The sequence below is a fragment of the Panthera onca genome, chromosome A1 (assembly GCF_046562875.1).
Source record: "Panthera onca isolate mPanOnc1 chromosome A1, mPanOnc1 haplotype 2, whole genome shotgun sequence".
In the NCBI taxonomy this organism is placed as follows: Eukaryota; Metazoa; Chordata; class Mammalia; order Carnivora; family Felidae; genus Panthera; species Panthera onca.
Genome location: NC_138339.1, coordinates 178,337,675 through 178,355,068, shown reverse-complemented (window position 1 = coordinate 178,355,068; position 17,394 = coordinate 178,337,675). Strand labels below are relative to the sequence as shown.

General features: G+C 36.7%; 2 long non-coding RNA genes across 4 annotated transcripts in view; one reads left to right on the top strand and one right to left on the bottom strand.

The window, feature by feature from the left end:
- LOC132681929 (uncharacterized) overlaps positions 1 to 2,835 on the bottom strand; it is a 292,491-nt gene extending 289,656 nt beyond the window's left edge. Inside the window, exon 1 of the long non-coding RNA XR_009611331.3 lies at positions 2,089 to 2,835. This is a non-coding gene — a long non-coding RNA (uncharacterized LOC132681929). The remainder of the gene's footprint in view (positions 1 to 2,088) is intronic.
- Positions 1 to 17,394, top strand: part of LOC132681928 (uncharacterized) — a 48,733-nt gene that overhangs the window by 3,192 nt on the left and 28,147 nt on the right. For all 3 annotated transcript variants that reach the window (XR_009611329.2, XR_009611328.3, XR_009611330.3), the window contains exon 2: positions 9,824 to 9,948. This is a non-coding gene — a long non-coding RNA (uncharacterized LOC132681928). The remainder of the gene's footprint in view (positions 1 to 9,823; positions 9,949 to 17,394) is intronic.

The following is a 17,394-nucleotide window of genomic DNA, read 5'->3' as shown; positions in this document are numbered from 1 at the left end:
CTGTTTGATATATTCAAAATGACTCTCACATAGTAATAAATTAAGGGCAGCAAAAATGTTTGCAGAGATGGTGGCAATATACTCTGGAAGGAAGAATGTGGATATCAAAATTTCATAGCAATTTGCCAGGGAGAGTATCCCTAGATGATTCCACTTCACACCATGCTCCGCCCACATTTGTCCAGTATTTCTATCTCTGCTGATATTGTTTATAATCCCTCCCTTTATATGTGCAGTTATTTCATTGGTTTCAAGTTAATAGATGTTACTCTATCTTAAGGCCAATTTTATGTGCATACCAGTAAATTCTAAGGCCACAGAGTTAGTAACAGTTAACTATAAATACGCTGATTTAATATTTTTCATCTTTAATAGTATACTATAGGACAAAGCAGGTAGCATACATAAGTAGATGATTAAATAATTAAACAAGCAGTAATGCACTAATGCAGTTGATATAAGCACTAATTCCTTCTTATCTTTTTTACTTTCCCCCGTCCTTCCCAAATGGGTGAATGGCAGCCTATCCTTTTCTGAGTTCTACCGCAAAAAATAAAAAATAAAAAATAAGTCGTTTATTTATTTATTTATTTATTTATTTATTTATTTATTATTTGAGAGAGAGAGAGTGCACAAGCAGGGGAGAGGGCAGAGGGTGAGAAAAAATCTTAAGCAGGCACCATGCTCGGTGCAGAGTCAGAGGCAAGACTTTATTTCACAACTAGGAGATCATGACCTGAGCCAAAATCAAGAGTCGGATGCCTAACTGACCAACCGAGTCACCCAGGTGCCTCAGCTATTGCAAAATTGTTGATCCGACATCATCCCTCCATGTTTGGTGATTTTGTCATCTTGGTGTAGCATTTCTCCAAACACATCTTTGATCCAGTATTTTCAGCATAAGGAAAATGATTCATTCCTTTCCTAGTTGAAGATTTTCTTTGACTCACTTTCCTTTGGCTATTCCCTGGTGTTCCATTCTACAAAGCAATGTTGTGGTAAACCAGAAGCCACAAAAAACTGCCCTCCAGATACATATTTTTAAATATGTTTTAAAATTATATCTTTTACTTGATATTTACAAACACGTACTTCCACAATCTCCTACAAAGATGAAAAGCTCAGCTAAGAACAGACTCAATCCCACATAGCAACTGCTGGCCATGGACAGTGCAGAAAGCTATCTTTTTCAGTAGGGCACATACCCCTAGTTAGCAGCAGCATCCATTTACATGATGATTGCATAAGCATTTATTCTTGCCACACCTCACTTATTTATATTACCTCGTGGCCACAATGGGCATTTGAACTGATAACCCCCATTAAAATTCCTAACAGGTTACCTAATAGCTCTTGTAATTTGCCTTGAAATGTAGAAATTTCTCTTGCCTCTGAAATGAACTCCTCACCAGGATAAATAACCATTATTTTTCAGTTAGCTATTAAAATCTGCTTCCAGTTTATTCTCCTTGTGGGGCTCAAGATGTGTCATCTCTTCCAGGTTTATTTTCCATGATTCTTCTATTTGAGAATTTAATAGAAACTAAGCAGTTGATTACCTTTTTTAAAAAGCCTCTTTTCCTTCACTGAAACCTGTTACTGAGAATATAAACTACAAAATATTTTAGAAAGTTATCTTTTTCATTTCGAGCCTAAAGTCATATATATTAGTTTTGTTTTGTTTTTATTTTTTAGTGTTTATTTGAGAGAGAGAGAAACAGAGCGTGAGCAGGGCAGGTGCAGAGAGAGAGAGAGAGAGGGAGAGAGAGAGAGAATCTGAACCCGACTCCAGGCTCTGGGCTGTCAGCACAGAGCCTGATGTGGGGCTAGAACTCACAGACCAGGAGATCATGACCTGAGCCCAAGTCCAGACTCAAACGACTGAGCCACCAGGAGCCCCCCCTTCCCTTTTTGTAAGTTGTTTTTTTTTGAATGTATATTTATTTTTGAGAGAGAGACAGGGACAGAGAATATATATATTCGTTTTCAATCGTTGCATCAAAATCACCAAAGTCTATTTGCAACTTACAACAGAAGATATGTATTTTCTTACCATTTCTGCGCGTCAGTCGTCTGGGCATGGCTTACCTGTGTCCTCTGCTTAGGGTCTCAACATCATTGTGTCCCCCAACTGTGGTTTGAATGGATGAGTCCACTCCTAGGCTCATGGACAGAGACTGTTGGCAGAATTATTTGCACGCAGTTGGCGGACTGAGGGCCCCAGCTTCTTGCTGGTTACTGACTGGAGGTCACTCTCTGCTCCTGGAGGCCACCTGCAGCTCTTCAAGGCTGCCCCCAGTTCCTGGGCACACGGTCTTTCTCAACGTGGCCACCTGCTTCACTAAGCCAGCAAAGAATCCCCGGAGCCGTCCGCCAGCAAGATGGAGACTCCCATGACATCACACATCATGGGCGTGGCCTGCATCTCTTCGGTTTGTCCTCTTGAGGAGAAGAGAGCCTCGCAGCCTTGATGAACTGCCTCAGTCCTTGCTGTTGCTGGCTCGGGTCCTCACTGAGAATGGTAAGCTGCTCCTTCGGGGCACCGGCCGGGTCAGCCTTCTGAGCCTAAACCCACGCGGGGCCAATAGGTTCTCCTCTTCCCGGCGTCACCCTGCTGGCGGCCACCTCGGGCCTCACCCTTAAGACTGCTCAGCAACCACCACCACAGACACCGCCTGACCCACGGCAGGAAGAGCTCGGCTCTGAGGTGGAGCTGAGCCACCACCGAGACGAGTGGGAGGGTAGGCGGATGGTGGAGCATAGGCCTGAGACACTGAGATGTGGCCTCCTGCTGGGCGGAGGACTGCTGGTGCTTCCGCAGAAGCCCTCCTTGTGCTCCCGCCCCGCCCCTCGTCCACCTGGGTTTCCCGCCTCAGGGCCTCAGATGCCCTCGCACAGTGACCGGTCGTGGGGCCCACTGTTGCCACTGGACAGAAACCCAAAATTTGTTGTTATCTCTTAAAGGATTGGGAATTGCATACAAAAACCTTAGGTAAAGTGAAAAAAAAAAAAAAAAAAAAAAGATGAAAACTTGGCTGGTGTAAATGCAAACCACCAAATCAAGGCAAAGTAACAACCCACGGGAAAATTATCGCCCAAGAAGGCAAACTGTATTCTCAGGGTGGGACTTAAGAGTAGTCAAGGAGAAGGGCTTACACAAGGGAGCCAACACCAGGACCCTAGGAAGTCACTGTAGAGGCTTGTCATACAATACGGGGCTTTTCCCCTGCTTTACTGAGGGTATACTCAACAAATAAAAATTGTATATGTTTAAGGTGTACAATGTGATGTTTTCATATTTGTATCCATTGTGAACTGATTACCACAATCAACCTAATTAACATGTCACTTCACAAAGTTCAGTGTGTGTGTGTGTGTGTGTGTGTGTATAGTGAGAGCACTTAACATAAACTCTCGACAAATGTCAAGTATACAATACAGTATTATTAACTGTAGTCAATATGTTTTTTGATATCTTCCTTTTGAGCATTAAAATTCATTGCTACTGCATTAGTTGCATTGGCTTCCCACAATGTTGAAGAAACAAAATTAATGAGCTTTAAAACATCTATTTGATGTAAACTGTGACACTTCTTAACCCCCTCTTTTTAAAATGAAAACCAGAGGGGCGCCTGGGTGGCGCAGTCGGTTAAGCGTCCGACTTCAGCCAGGTCACGATCTCGCGGTCCGTGAGTTCGAGCCCCGCGTCAGGCTCTGGGCTGATGGCTCGGAGCCTGTTTCCGATTCTGTGTCTCCCTCTCTCTCTGCCCCTCCCCCGTTCATGCTCTGTCTCTCTCTGTCCCAAAAATAAATAAAAAATGTTGAAAAAAAAAAATTAAAAAAAAAAAATAATAAAATAAAATGAAAACCAGAGATCTCTTTTTAGGGTATGATTTTCTAGATAAACTATTTTCCACATATAATATGCCAATTTATTTGTGTCAATAGTACAAAAAGAATCACTGAAAATAACAACTGATTTAGACACCATTACAGAAGAAGCAAAATGCCTACTAGTCTTTCACACAGGTGACTAAATGTAAATGTGTAATTTGTAATTAGTAGAGTCAGGAGAGTCAAATATGGAGAAACTGAAGCTTTAAGATAGATTCACTGAAAAATAAAGAATTGGAGAATGTACTACCAGTGTGGATTTATGCATATAAATTCAGAAATCTTCAAAGCAGGAATTTTTGGCAGTATGTTTTTATCATTGAATTTTATAAATAACTAATATCTATAACAATAAGGAAAATATAAAAACCAGAAGTGTGAACACTTTCAAGTGTATAAAACAGTCTTTTAGATTCTAAAAGAAAATCATTCAGTGTGTGTGTGAATTTGAGGGGTAAGGTGGGTGTGGGGGGAGTTGCCAATCCATCTATCAGAGCTGCAATTCAGCTCAACATCACTTTTAATTTAGTGACTAATTTATTCTAATTTGTTTTTTCCCTCTTCCTGTTCAAGTTAATAAAAAATGGTGTAGTGGATAATAATGTAATTATGTGACTTCTCAATTCAAACTTAACAACTCTGAATCTTCACTTTAAAATATATTATATGATGGTTTGATAATTAAGGAGATAGTATACCTATTAAACTGTTTAACAATACCTGAAAAATACAAAATGCCAGATACATCCTGGCTATTTTTATTGGGGAAAAATGCACACATATCTGTATGCATATGGAAGTGTGTGTATTATACATATAGGTATAGGTTTACACAAACATACATATGCTATCATGTAAATATGCAAATGTATATTATGCAAACATACTAATTTTCTTCCACATAAAAATTAATGAAAAAACATAGGGCGATATACAGTTATACTCCAGCATTTCATAGTAACTAAACACAAAATGTTGAATTGAATTAAGCATGTAAGCGACAGCGGGACTTGAATGGTTCTAAAAGTCAGAGTAGTAGAGAAAAATATCACTGGGGGAAACCACACCGTAGACTGCTTAATCCACTTTGACTATTAGTTAAAGAATTTTTAAATTGTCAAAGATGAATAATTGTCAAATGCTTACTGCATTTTACGTTGTTTAGACAGCACGACAGCCCCCCTAGCCAAATTTGTAATTTACCGTAGCTTGGTATTCTTCAATTTTTGAGACTATTTTATTTTAAACTTTCCAAATAACAGCAGTGTTATTTGTTCTAATGCAATTCTGCAAATTGTGTCTGTGTACTGTCAATTACATTAAAAGCATATGCAGTATGGGGCGCCTGGGTGGCGCAGTCGGTTAAGCGTCCGACTTCAGCCAGGTCACGATCTCGCGGTCCGTGAGTTCGAGCCCCGCGTCAGGCTCTGGGCTGATGGCTCGGAGCCTGGAGCCTGCTTCCGATTCTGTGTCTCCCTCTCTCTCTGCCCCTCCCCCGTTCATGCTCTGTCTCTCTCTGTCCCAAAAATAAATTAAAAACGTTGAAAAAAAAAAAATTAAAAAAAAAAAAAAAAGCATATGCAGCAACACATTATAATCTGAAGAATAACACATTCTTCTATTTCACTTTACAGTATATTTTATTTGCAAATTTGCTGTATTTTAAATTTATCATTTATATAAATATAAACTCTAATAATATCTTATAAATGTACTGTTAATGTAAACTGTCTCACCAGAATGAGGCTAATTACTCCATCATAAAATGCCATATGTCACCAAATGCCGGCATGGATACAGAGAAATTATTTCTCATCAATTGGTAGTGAGAATGTAAAAAGATACAACCACTCTGAAAAAAAATTTTTTTTCAGTTTCTTAGGAAAGAACAACAACAATTAAAACTAAAAATACCCTTACCATGTGACTCAGCAATCTCACTACTAGCCATTTATCCCAGAGAAAAGGAAATTTATGTTTATACAAAAACAGGCATGTGATATTTTATTTGTGGTAGCCTCAAACTGAAAACACCCCAAATGTTCTTCAACAGGTTAATGGCTAAACAGACTGTGATGGGTCCATTTTATGGAACACTGCTTAAAAATGGACAGTAACAAACTATTTGTACACTCAACAATTTGATTAATCTCAAGGGAATTATGCTGAAAGAAAAAAGCCTATCTCAAAAGAATATATACAGCATGATGATGTTTATCTACATTCTTTAAATGGCAAAACTATAGGAATGGTGTTGGAAGAAGTTGCGGGAAAAAAGGTTTAACTATAACGGGGTAGCAAGAGGCAATTGATGGTGATGGAACAGTTAGGTATCATTTGTGGCAGTGGTTATGTGGCTCTGCATGTGATTACATTGCATAAAACCACACACACACACACACACAAGTGCCAATAAAACTGGTAAAATCTGAATGAGGTCTACGGATTGTACCAATGTCATTATCCTGGTTTTGATATTGACTATGTCAAAGATACAGTCTGACATTAGTTAAAATGGTAAGGACAGGTTTTAATTAGTATGTACTATCACAATAGGCAAAAGAGTACAACATGAACTGACCTGGACTTCAGTTTCTTCAGAGGTGACTAGGTGTTTAAAAGGAAGAGTGAGAGATTAGTGAAGGAGATAAGCAGGGGCTCAGTAGAGTTAGGAAAGTAAAAAATTACAAAAAGCTGAGGGGGTGGTCTATCTGAAACTCATCTGGGTTTGCTGAGCGGGCACTTATTAAATAAAGTTAGGGTCTTCCTCCCACCCCCACTAAGGAGACTAGGAGACTAGAAGACAAAGGCTGATCTTCAAGTATTGGCTGGAAGAAATAGTGTCTTTTGGCAGCCTTGAGTTTTCCCAGGAAGGCCTTTGAAAGGAGGCTAACATCCTCCTAGGGATGGGGCCTTTACCTGTTAGAAACTATGCTAGTATTTGTTCAAGTCTTGACTTGAACAAGGTGGAGGCCTACTCCAAAAGAGGGCTCAGAGGAGCCTGGCAAGAGTTGGGTCTAGGAGAATCTTCGTCAATTTCAGTTATATGAGGGAAAACTGAGTTAATGGTACACAGGACCTGTCTGTATTGTCTTTGCAACTTCCTGTGAATCCATAATTATTTCAAGATCAGAAGTTAAAAATATGTAATGTTTTGTATTGTCATAATTTAATGTTGTTAATTTTTAATATGTTTAGAATTTACCCTAATCATTAGCAGTATATGGGTAGAGAATTTCCTAATCAGCCAATATTCATTTGGGGATACATAAAAAGTCTTTTTCTCATCAATATATTCTCAACACTAGGCAGATGCTTCCACATTTTAGATGCTTGGTTAATTTTGTATAATAAATGAATATATGGATGGTCAGCTTGTAGGTATTTACTAGAACTGTCTCATTCTCTTTAATCTGACTGTATATTCACCAAAATTATAAAACAGATTTATTTGGTAAGAAGCAGAGAGGCTGTCTTGCACCCTATGAGACTACATTTTTTACATCATAGTCCAGGAAGATAATGCTTCCCACCCTGGATTTGCTATTTTTCAAACATATACGTTGATTCACTTATTTTTTCAGTGTAAATCAATAAATTGGTATTCAATGGTCACCTTTAAGTGTAATATAGCAAATTCATTTTCCAGATTGGGTTCCTACATTAATGGAATCAGCATAACAGCCAGAAAGTTAAAAGTCACATTTTAAGCTAATGGTAATCCTTTGAAGACAAGCAAAAAGTTCCATACATTTTTCCATACCTTATTTCTGAAAAGTGAATGTACGTTATTTTTATTAACAAGTTATTTACACTGAATAAACTTATTTTAAGAAATTAACGTGAGGGGTGCCTGGGGTGGTTCAGTCAGTTAAGTGTTCAAGGTCGGCTCAGGTCATGACCTCACAGTTCCTGAGTTTGAGCCCCACATCGGGCTCTGTGCTGACAGCTCAGAGCCTGGAGCCTGCTTTGGATTCTGTGTCTCCCTTTCGCTGCCTCTCCCCACTCATGCTCTGTCTCTCTCAAAACTAAACACTAAAAATGTTTTTTTAATAAAATTTAAGAAAAATATATTAATGTGAAAACTGAAGCAATGTTGCCTAAAAAATAAGTGTTCAATAATCAATATCTTGATATCTAAACACAATAAGTTTTAAAAAAGTGATTCTTCCCCAAAATGCAGTTTGACTTCCTTTAAGCTCTAGAAATGCAATTCAGTAAATGAAAGGAATTTAAGAAATTTTGAAACTTAAGAAAAATTTTAAAAAATGTATGTTTTTCTATTTGAGTCTTATGATTACTACTGAATGATGAGCTCAGGCCTAATTTTTTTTTTGTAATTTTTTTAACGTTAATTTATTTTTGAGACAGAGAGAGACACAGCATGAACGGGGGAGGGGCAGAGAGAGAGGGAGACACAGAATCGGAAGCAAGCTCCAGGCTCTGAGCCATCAGCCCAGAGCCCGACGTGGGGCTCGAACTCGCGGACCTGAGCTGAAGTCGGACGCTTAACCGGCTGAGCCACCCAGGCGCTCCTCAGGCCTAATTTTTATCATACCCTATCATATGCAGTTTTGTAAAAATTTTTCAATTATTCTGTAGTATCTCCTTCAATACTAAATAATAATCAGTAAAAGCATTTAAGCAAAATAGTTTGAAACTGATAACCAGTGTGTGGACATATTGGTAATTAATAAATATACATTTCCTTCTGAATATCAGAGAATCACATGATTTATTACATCTGAAATGAAATAATGATTAGTGGAAATCACACTTTCTTTCCAATGTCAACTAATACAGCATTGGAGTATCAGAGATTGAACAAATATATTCGAAAAAAAATAGTACATTTAAGCTATTTATATGTGACAATACTTCCTTTCCTTCTAACAGCAGTGGTTCTCAACCAAGGCTGATTTTGCCTCCAGGGAGCATTTGACAATATCTGGGTCCATTTATGCTTGCTATAGTTTGGTTTTCACTGCTACTGAAATATGGTACAAGAGGCCAGGGATTCTGCCAAACATCCTACCATCTCCAGGACAGTCCCTAAAACAAAGAATTATTTGACTCAAAATACCAAGTGTCAAGGTTAAGAACCCTATTCCACAGCCAACTGCATAGATTTAATACTCCCAATCAAGATAGCCAAATATGTAAAGTCAACCCAGACAGAGTAGATAAGAAAAAGAAGGTCACTTGTCACAATTCATTTGATACAAACTCTCCATACTGGGAATTTAGATTGCCTTTGGTTATGATAACTTGCCCAAGGTCATTAAGCCCATTCTGATTGTCTGTAAACCAATCACTAGACAAGAACTCAGATCTGATTTTTAGGCTACCACACGTAGGTTTTAAAAATAAGATATTTCAGAATTCAGGTCATTGCACCTAGAGTTGGTACCCCTATGTAAAAAAGATAAAACGTCTTCTGAAATTCTTGATTATGAAGATGGTAGTCACTTCAGTCACTTTTTTTTTTAAATCAAACTCTGAAGTGGAATTCAATTTTGAAGGGATGAACATATCACTTTGATAAGATTAAACATTATCAAAAGAAGTTATTTTAAAAGTAGATCAAATGAAGGCACTTTGCATGATGCTTTTAGAAACACATAGTTATATGTTTTCATAGTACAAATCCTAGCATACTCTAATTGACATTAATTACACCTAGGTATGCACAGTTGGTATGACTTTAATCTTTTGGTTTTTGCCAAGCCAATCTTTATTGCCAATAAGGAACCCAGTAATCCTTCTTGTTAGTCTGGAATTTTGTCCTTTTTAAAAATTTAACCTTAAAGCTCATCACAATTTTGGATAGTGAAATGTGTCTATTATAGACCTTACTACATAAAATACTTTATAAGTGACTTATTTTTCCTTTTTTTTTTTTTTTTTTTTTGGACATGTTACTCTTTAGGAAACTGTGATTACATAGCAAAAAATGAGATGTTTCAAAATAATTTTAAATCAATATTTCTCTGGCTCAACAACTGAGAAATGGCATCTAAGATGCATGCTGCTGAAGTGGGGCTGGCAGTCAAGGTAAGCTCACCAGAACCCAGTCAAGGTAAGCTAACCAGAAGAGGAGGAGAGTGAGAGGAAGGAAAAACTGTGTCATTCAAGACCTACATGACACCAGGAAATATACTGAAGTCAGACTTGACATCACATCATTCAAATAGGAGACTCACAAAGAATAGAATTTCTAGTCTGTTGTGAAAAATTCCCGAGTAAAGCTCACAACATATATGGTCTTGTCTGTTGCATTTTTTTTCTCTTTTGTGAGGTATACACACAATGGAATAGCGTCCCAGTCCCTCACAGGCAGAGCCACATGTACAGCCCAAGATTTGTCCCTTGGCTCAACTCCATGTCAGCACACTGTCAAAATAAGTAACGACGTAGAAATCTATACACTGTGCCAACAACAGCATTTAAACTACCTGGAGTTCATCCAGCACTACATAGAGGGCACCTTTATGGAGCAAGCCCAGAATACTCTTATGATGTCATGTTAGTGAAGGACACTATCAAGGGTAGAGATTTGTGGAATTTTTTTCAGTGATATTTGGCAAATTCTTTCAATTGTTTATACTCTATATATCTTTTGTGTTATAAAAATAAGTAGTTACAGTTTGTTCTATAGTTTATTAACATAACTGAATTGAATACAATTTACTCATAATACATGGATATATATAACGGAATATGTCGGAGATATTAAAAAGCACTTGATGTAGGTGAAAGCCAGACTTATGAAATGGAATTGGATTATCACAATGAGAATTGTAAGAAAATAAAGAATGACTTGAGACGGGGACAAAAGATTGAAACAGTCAGGCTCAGGGACTTCCTGGTTTTGCAGCATACAGAATTAATGTAGCTACGATCTTGGGTTACTAGAAACTGTCATTTCAGAAATGTCTAGTCCTTACTTGAAAGTTTTTCATTAAAATAACAAACTGATGCAACTGTGAGAAGATGAGTTCCCTATCAAGGATTGGGTATGGTATGGTAGTAACTGAGAATTGATAGCAACTCAAGTTTTGCAGAAAGCCGGATAGGGAAGTTAATGATATAGCTGGTCAGGGCTCACCCTGTAATTATGGTTGTGACTTGAGATTTTCCACACTGTAATAAAATATGATAACATTTCTGCACATAACACAGCTACTTGCTCAGCAGTTATCTTGAGGTGGGATGGGGTGGGTGGGAGAGTTGGGGAGGAAAGTGAATGAAAGTGAATGGAACCACACATAATAAGAAGCAAAAATCAAGGCTTATAGGTTTATACATCTTTTGATAGAAAAAAACTTTGAGTGAATTGCTACTGGTGGTAAGAAAATAAGAGAACTTTCTGCCTGAAATGCCCCTTGTCTTTTCCTCGTACTCACTTCCTATGAAAATGAGACTGAGACAAGTTCAAAATACTAGAGCTGCTGGTTCCTAAAAACCATTTTGAAAAAATGAACATTTTTCAAAATGATTCTGGGTTCTTTTGATCCTCTTCATAATGTCTAGAAGCATTTTCCTTTTTGATATTTTAAGAATGGAACTTAAAAGAATACAGGTTTGCATATATTTTGAATATGAAAAAAGGAAGATACTATATATCTAAAAATGCTTGTTTTATAATATACAGTAAAATGCCACACTCCATGGTATATTCCATTTCTAAACATACGATCACTAATAAGAATGAGTAGAACAACTGTATCATTTCAATCATTGCCATCAGAATCTAAGTTTTTAAAATACATTCTTTATCTAATATAAAAAGAACTCTACACTTCACCCTAACTTAGGAAAACTCCATTCACTGTTTTACTGCGTATATAGGACCATAACAGATAAAGTGTTCTTTTTGGATTTACCTTTAAAAACTTCCCGTGTAGATTTTTAAAGTTAAAATTGGTTTTATAGCATTGTTATTCATGTCAGAAAGGGATGCTTACTCTATGTCCCTATTATATCCGAGAGAAAGAGAGTTCTATAATAATATCTGAGCTTATTTATTTATTTATAGTAGGACCTTACTGTTACCATATTAACTGCCACAAGATGATTTTATAGCTGATGGAATTTGATGCCAAGCTTTTAGCTTGATGCCTCTGGCTAGATTTATACACCACACAATTTTATTCACTAAGCGTAGTGATTCATTTCTAAAACTACCTTTCAAAAGTTCCCTTACTAAGGAAAATTAGTCTTGTTCCTTTGCATCACCTACTAACATGTCTCTATCACTGACAATACTTTTAACTAATTTGCCATATTAATAATAGAGACACACTAGCTTTCTTGTGCTTAGTTTTACATAATTCTGAATCCATCAGTTAATTTTCAAACTATGTCTTTATATTTAGTTCAAGATTTCCATTTTTTATATTTTTACTTTGAAACAATCTCAAACTTACGAGGAAAGTGCAAGTACATTATAAGGAAATTGTTTTCCTTAACCATGTGTTCAGGCGAGAACAATTTCTTTTGTACTTCCTGTTATCATGTCACTCCTGCAGTGACCTTGCAGTCTGAGCAACCCTTCATCCAAGAGCTGAATGCCCTTCAGTTCTTGCCTATGTATGGTCCCTCTTTACACCCAGACAGTAACTGTTGCATCATGTTTGGAGTTGGTTAACTATGAGAGGGCTACTCCAGTAAAAACTACTGTGTTTTACTAGAATTTATTTACAGATAAATTGCATTTAATGTTTATTTATTTCTGAGGCAGAGGGACAGATCATGAGTGGGGGAGGGGCAGAGAGGGAAATAAGTCTTCCAAAAATAACCCACAGTGGTGTTTTACATACATACATTATTTTAATTAATCCTCAAGACAGCTAAGGTGTCTTTAAAATAATTACTACTATTGCATAGATTTTATATAAAGAATAATCAGGGGCGCCTGGGTGGCGCAGTCGGTTAAGCGTCCGACTTCAGCCAGGTCACGATCTCGCGGTCCGTGAGTTCGAGCCCCGCGTCAGGCTCTGGGCTGATGGCTCGGAGCCTGGAGCCTGTTTCCGATTCTGTGTCTCCCTCTCTCTCTGCCCCTCCCCCGTTCATGCTCTGTCTCTCTCTGTCCCAAAAATAAATAAAAAACGTTGAAAAAAAAAAAAAATTTAAAAAAAAAAAAAAGAATAATCTGAGTTTCAGAGAGATGAAATGACTGATTTGAGATCTCAAACTTAATTTGAGAGATTGGATTTGAATTTTGATTTTGCTAAATTCAATACCCACAATGCCTTAAGACTTAATTTGTTGGTATCATCTATCTGCCTTATAGACAAAAGAGATAAATTCTCTTTTATTTTGTTTTGTTTTTTAAATGTTTATTTATGTATTATTTTTGAGACAGAGAGAGAGAGAGAGAACACAAGCAGAAGAGGATCAGAGAGAAGGAGACACAGAATCTGAAGCACGCTCCAAGCTCTGAGCTGTTAGCGCAGAGTCAGATACGGGGCTCAAACCCACAGAACCGTGAGATTATAACTTGAGCCAAAGTCAAATGCTCAATTGACTGAGCCACCCAGGTGCCCCAATAAACTGTCTTTTCATTGGAGCAGGGGAAGGTTTACTAATTTTCAATGCAAATTATGTCCCCATATATCCTTCAAAAGGTATGAAATTCTTTTCTTCACCAATTTAGTTTTATCCATTTGTTTCCTTAAGACTTTCCTCCTAAAATTATGCTTAGCTAAAGGCATTTGGCTGTACTGAAACATGATTTCTGTAGTGTAAAATTAACCAACACTCAGCATTTTTTGAATGAAAGTAGGTAACTCAAAACCAAAAACAAATTTTATTTTTTACATAATCAGCTTTGTCACAGGCACTACAGAAATACTAGAAAACACAGTGACAAAAAAGAAAAAAATGAAAATATCCATGATCCCACCATCCAGATGTAATAATTGGTCATAATTTTTCTATAATCTTCCTTTAACTAATGTCTTTAATTTTTTTAACTCTTTCAGAAACACACTTTTGTATGCACATTATACTTTTATGTCAACAATAATCAAAGCTTATTATTTTTTAAGTGGTTTATGATTGCTTTTTCAGTCTTTTATGGTATATGATTCTAATGATTGTACCTTTGTTAGCAGAATGAATAATACATGCTCCATTATAGTTTGAGTTTCGGCTTTTGTAAGCAGCTTTTTGGTGCCTCTTGGTGAAAAAGGTATAGGAACTACAGTAGTATGCAGAGGATTATTAGTGTTTTTCCCTTCTATTTATTTATTTATTTAATTTTTTAAACAATCTTTTATCATGCCTTGCTCTTTAGCTCATTAATTATTGATCCAAGATAACCATGAGGTACTACAATTTCAGAAGCTAAGCAGATAATTCTCACAAATTTGTTACACATAGATATAATACTATAGAAGCAGAGGCAGATGTTTCTATTATCACTATTGGTCAGGAAATATTCATTAATATATATCATTGTTTTTACTTTTTATAATATTTGGTTTTGCACTTATATCAAATACTTTGCCCTAGCTGATATTTTGACAAATTTAAATGAATCACAAAATTTGTTTAAAAGAATTGGAATACTTGCATATTATATAGGGAATTTTAGTAGAACATCGTCCAAATTTGGGATAACATAAATAGATTTACACAAAAGTATATATATGAATGATAAAATGGACTATTTCTGTAAAGTTTTTACAAAATGCTACTACTGTTGTTCTATTAAAAAGTGAGTATTGGCGCCAGGATGTCTCAGTCCGTTGAACATCCGACCTTAGCTCAGGTTATGATCTTATGGTTTGTGAGTTCGAGCCCTGTATCGGACTCTGTGCTGACAGCTCAGTCTGGAGCCTGCTTCAGATTCTGTGTCTCCCTCTCTCTCTGCTCCTCCCCTGATTGTGCTCTCTGTCTCTCAAAAATAAAATGTTAAAAAAAAATTTAAGTGAGTATTAATATTGATAGAGGGCCCTGCATGTATATGAACAATTAAAAAACCCTCTAGAAACTTAATGAAATTTAATTTATCAAAATTTTTTGGTATAACTTTGTCAGATTACCATTACTACATGAAGGAAAATATATAAAATGCCATGAACATATTACATAGCTATTTGCTTTATAGCTATAGAAATATGTGCCTTAGGGGGGCATCTGGGTGGCTCAGTTGGTTAGGCATCCAACTTTGGCTCAGGTCATGATCTCACGGTTCATGAGTTTGAGGCTTGCATCAGCCTTTCTGCTATCAGCCCAGAGCTCGCTTTGGATCCTGTCTCCCATTCTCTCTGTCCCTCCCTGGCTCGCTCTCTTTTTCTCCCTCTCTCAAAAATAAACAAACATTTAAAAAATATAAAAAATAAATAAAATACTAAGAAAAAAACGAAAAAAATATTCTTACAATGAAATGTTTGTAAGAATGAAATGCAGCTACACCATGGTTCATTTTGATGTGTCCCTGGTGATGCTCTAGAAAAGAATATAAAGAACAATTTGGGGCACCTGGGTGGTTCAGTCAGTTAAGCATCCAACTGCAGCTAAGATGGTGATCTCATGGTTCGTGAGTTCAAGCCTCGCTTCAGGCTCTGTGCTAACAGCTCAGAGCCTGGAGCCTGCTTCAGATTCTGTGTCTTCCTCTCTCTCTGCCCCTCCTCCACTCATGCTGTCTCTCTCTTTCTCTCTCAAAACTAAATAAACAGGGGCGCCTGTGTGGCTCAGTCGGTTAAGCGTCCGACTTCAGCTCAGGTCACGATCTCACGGTCCGTGAGTTCGAGCCCCGCGTCGGGCTCTGGGCTGATAGCTCAGAGCCTGGAGCCTGCTTCTGATTCTGTGTCTCCCTCTCTCTCTGCCCCTCCCCCATTCATGCTCTGTCTCTCTCAGTCTCAAAAATAAATAAACATTAAAAAAAAAAAACTAAATAAACATTAAAAAATTTTAAAAAAGAACACTTTAGTGCCATTGTGTGTTTTATTTATCTATTCATTTTTGTGACTCTATTTTCTACACATTCATGAATTATGGTATATTAGAAAATTTTTAAATAAACACTGTAAATATCGTAGTGTATACTGCATAAAATTAGAGTTTCAAATCTGATAACAATATTATATTTATAAAACTTTCATGTTTAAAGTTGTTATAGTCTACCAATTTTGAAGACAAAGGGCTATAATATATATTGTTCCACAATGTCATGTGAAATTAATGAGTACTTTTCAGCATATCCATAAGTATTCACAAACATTTATTGATTAAACTTTTCTGTAGCTAAAGCTTCTTGTTTTAAAACACCTATTTTGGGGGTGCCTGGGTGGCTCAGTTGTTTAAGCGTCCAACTTTGGTTCAGGTCATGATCTCACGGTCTGAGTTCAAGCCCTGCATGGGGCTCCGTGCTGACAGCTCAGAGCCTGGAGCCTGTATCCGATTCTGTGTTTCCCTCTCTCTGCCTTTCCCCCACTCGCACTCTGTCTCTCTCTCTCTCTCAAAAATAACTAGAACATTAAAAAAATTTTAAAGCAGCCATTTTGCTTAAAAAGAGTTGTTTTCTCTTTTTTTCAGAAACAAAATTGGAAAGAATAATCTGCCTTCTAAACTGAAAATTCTTTTTCTTTGAGTTAGTGAGGCCTCTTCCACAATCTAGATTTTGAGTTCTGTGAAACATTTAGATGTGTTACTTGAAAAACACTTTTGACTTAAAAAGAGCTACTGAACTGTTTAGTTCATAAACAAGCAATTTGTATATTTACTTTAAATATTTTAAAACCAACTTATGTATTAATCATCAAATGAAGAGAGACGTGCAATCTCATTACATGCTTGAAAAAATACTCATCATTTACCTCGAGAAAATTTACGTTTAAATTGTATTTTTAACCATGCAATTCAAATAAATGGTCTTAAATTTCACAAAAGCATTTATATATTCTTAAAATCTACATTAAGCAACAAAAACTTCTTCCTATTTTGATTCCACAGCCATTGACCTGTGAGATACAAATAACCAATTCATGATCCCACTTCAGTTTGTTTTGGAGAACTGTTATTAGCTCATTGAGTGAAGAGTATCCCATAGAGGAATAATGTGTAACCAACAATGCATCATAGGACATTTAGGTTGTAAATAGACGGATATAAATGATAGGTTACCACTATTCTATTATCTCAATAAAACTTTGGTGTGCAATTTCAAACTCTATAAATTCCCACAATTTATTACTTATGGATTCAGCCCAGAAAATGTACTACATTCTGTTAAATCATTAGGAATTTCCTTCTAAGAACTATTAAGTACACAATGCTATACTTTTGTAGTTAGATGAACTAAATAAAGATTTATTGTTATGTTTACTTTGCCTGAGGCTAAAAACTGGGACTGGATGAAACAAAGCTATTTTCCTAGTGTAGAATTTTACTACTCTGGTTAAAATTATTTCTTTTCTTCATTACACTAGCACAAAATAAGAGAAGGGGCATTTATTAAACACCAATTAGCCTGCAGATCCTCTGCTAGGC